The following is a 3,729-nucleotide window of genomic DNA, read 5'->3' on the forward strand; positions in this document are numbered from 1 at the left end:
GAAGTAGATTGCCCCATCTTCCTTCCGAGGAGTGGCTGGTGGATTTGAACCGCCAGCCTTCTGGTTAGCAGTCAAGTGCCGTAGCCACTATGCTACCAGAGCTCCCTGTAATCTGCTAGATACTCTATAAACATAAGCCAACATTAGGATTCTCATAGTTGTTTGAAATGTGAGAAAATATATGGGGTCATGACTCTATAGATTCCTGAACTGAGAGAACCAGGTTTTCTTTTAAATCAGTCTTGTAGAATGGTATGCCAGGGAGTGATCAAAATAGGAAATTGTAATATTTTTACAGTATCCTGTACAGGAAAGAGACACTAACCCAGGCAAATCTCAGTGGCCATTCATCTTTCAGAGCTTAGAATCACCTTGGTAAGGACTTAACCCCTTCAGGAAACAGGCAAAACTGTCCGGACAGGAGCTGTGATGAAATTGGGCAGGACACAGTGTCCTTCCTGAGAGAGATCAAAGGTTTATTCTTCTTTGTCACATTAAAAGTTGAAGAGGATGGAGCTCTCTCACATCAAAAGTTCTAGTCTTTTCCTGTTGCTCTTCCTTCACAGGGGCCCCTTTGCACCACTTCCTCTGTGGATCTTCACAGGTCAAGGACTAAGCTTATTTGCCTACAGAATAAGAGACCAGGCTTGGTTGCCCAAATGGTTCTAATATCACTGTGGATCCAATACTTCCCTTCTTCATAGTCCTTCCTTCCCTGTTTCTAACACTGGCCATAAATCACCTTTCCAGGAAAATCCATGCTATCACTTCTCTTCCCATTATTCCACAGTCCCCTCCAATTGAGCCTACCCCTGAAGGTCCTGGAGGCCAGGCCACCCTCCAATTCTAGGCCAAGCTACTACTGTTCTCCTTTAAGCACATGGAGAAGGTTTCTTCCTTTTGGCAATAGATACAACCCTTTTGACTTTAGCCAATAACTAATACTTGTGAGGACCCCTGCTGGCACAGTGAATGAAATGAAATAATGAAAAGCTGGCAGTTTGAACCCACTAGCTACTCCATGGGAGAAAGATGTGGTAATCTGCTTCTGTGAAGATTACAGCCTTAGAAACTGTATGAGGGCAATGCTACCCTGTCATGTAGGGTTGCTATGAGTCAGCATTGACAGCAATGGATTTGGTTTGTGTTTAGTAAACCCTGTCTCACCCCTACCTACCTTCTTTCCTGTTTCTTTTTGCCTTTATTTTTCTCACAAATTCACTACTATACTCTTGTGCTAAGATATACCTATCAGGTTGGTGGTAGTATATATCAATTGAACCTTTAGAAAAGTAATTTGGGAATATCTTTCTAAATATTTAAAATTGTTTATACATTTATAATACTGCCAGTAATTCTGCTTCTAGAGAGGTTTCCTAAATAAACAATTGGGGACATACTAAAAAATAATAAACCAATACCTACTACTTTATTGTTTATAATAGTGAAATACTGGAAATAACCTACTGCATTTTTACACAAATAACACAAGACTTCGTTTCACATACTTTGGTCATGTTGTCCGAATGGACCATTCCCTGGAGAAGGATGTCATGCTTGGTAAGGTGGAGGGTCGACGAAAGAGGGGAAGACCCTCAATAAGATGGATTGACACAGTGGCTGTGATGATGGGCTCAAGTATAGCAAGAATCATGGAGCTGGCTCAGGACCGGGTGGTATTTCATTCTGCTGTGCATAGGGTCTCTATGAGTCAGAGACAACTCGATGGCACCTAACAACAGCAACATGGTTTTTACAAATCACACAACCTCCTTACACATTTGTGTCCTATGTGTGCAGTGTGCATATGAACATAATTTACATAGGGATGTTATATGTGAAAATATTGTAATTGTCAACAACAGGGAAATAGTTAAAATAAACATAAAATTTAGAAATGGAAAGGAATACAGCAAAATATTAAAGATGGTTATGTGTGGATATCTCTGGGGTTATGTCTGGTTACAACTGGAGTGGTTTTTATTTTTTTCTTTCTCCTTTTCTATTGTTTACAATTTGCATATTATTATATAATCAGAAGGAGATTATAACAGTGAAGGTTCCCCTTTCCCCCAATCTGCCTGTATAATATTCCAGAGTTCCTGGGTGGTACATGTAGTTAAAGTGCTCAGCAGCTAACTGAAAGAGTGGAGGTTCAGGTCTACCCAGAGGTACCTAAGAAGAAAGGCCTGGCAATCATCTAAAAATGCAGCCATTGAACACTATGGAGTCCATTTCTGTTCTGAGACATTTGGGGTCATCAGAAGTTGGACCAACTCTACCATAATTGTTCCATGTAGCCTAAAAAAACTTTTAAATAATATTCCTATTCAAAACTTTGAAGTACACATTTACATGCTCAGACAACCCTCACATTAACCAGGGAATTCCTTAGAAGCAGTCACATGAGACTCAAATACATATTTGAGCAAAGAAACCTAAGAATTTACTTTGGGGTCCCTTACAATTGACCACCAGCTTTGGAAGGTGAAAAGTTTGGAGAGGAGTTATTTCTCTGTTGGAGAAATAATGCTGGTATCAGGTTTGCATATACACACACGTTTAACTTCATTCATAAAAGGAGATTAAAAGGAGGTATTGTAGATTAGGTGTAGTTGCTAATCCTGTTGGGAAACTGTTTTTACCATCATTATCCCTGTAGTGCTGAAGACACGGCTCTCATACCAACCAATATAAATGACAAGATGTCTCTGCAGAGGAAGACAGTTGGGGATGAACACCAACAATTGATCAAGAACAAAGGACTTCTCCAAAACACCAGTGCAGCTGAAGGCGCAGCGCACAAGTAAGTTGGGGCCGAGTTCACAGGAGCAGTTTCTCCAGTGCTGTCTGGAGACTCTCCCTGGAGCCGTGGAGTGCAAATGATGAGATTTCCCAGTTCAAGGTCTGAGCTGATATTCTCTCCACAATTCAGCTAATTTTGATCTCATGAATATTTATTAATGCCCAACTCTGTCAGGCCCCATGAGACCCCATAGGTGTCAGTGAACATGAACTAAGCAGACATCAGTTAAATAGAAATTATCAAGACCCTAATCTCAATTTAGGAAAAGACTTTATTTCCTGACTTCATCCTCTTTACCTGCTAAAGATATAAACCATTTAAAATATTTTCTGGGGTGGAAGGAGTACAAATATTTATGTATGTACATACACATATTTATTAATACACAATAAAAGTATGTGCTGACATAGACCAATCATTAATAACCTTTTAGGACAGTGTTTATTGAAATGAAAGATTTTCCAGAACACTGCACATGTCAAAAGAGCTATTATGATTTCAAAAATGTTTTTAAATGCGTTTATAATTTATTGATAACAGTAGCATATATTTGTGGAAACTTTCAGCAGTGATCATTGATATATGTAAACAGTATTTACTAAGTCTGTACAAATATATAAGGAGCCTTAGTGGAACAGTAGTTACAGTGCTTAGCTGCTAACCAGAAAGTCAGTGCTTGGAGCCCACCAGCTGCTTCACAGGAGGAAGATGTGGCAGTCTGCTTCCGTAAAGATTACAGCCTTGGAAACCATGTGGGTCAGCTCTACTCTGTCCTATAGAGTATCTATGAGTTAGAATCGTCTCTAGGGCAGTGGGTTTGGTTTTTTTGTTATGTTGTTGTTGTTATGTGCTGTCGAGTCGGCCCCGACTCATAGCGACCCCTCCTTGGGTTTCCGAGGCAGTATCACTATGGAAGTAGGATT

This window comes from Orycteropus afer, unplaced genomic scaffold (assembly GCF_000298275.1).
Source record: "Orycteropus afer afer isolate SDZICR_OR568_19922 unplaced genomic scaffold, OryAfe1.0 scaffold00254, whole genome shotgun sequence".
NCBI lineage: Eukaryota > Metazoa > Chordata > Mammalia > Tubulidentata > Orycteropodidae > Orycteropus > Orycteropus afer.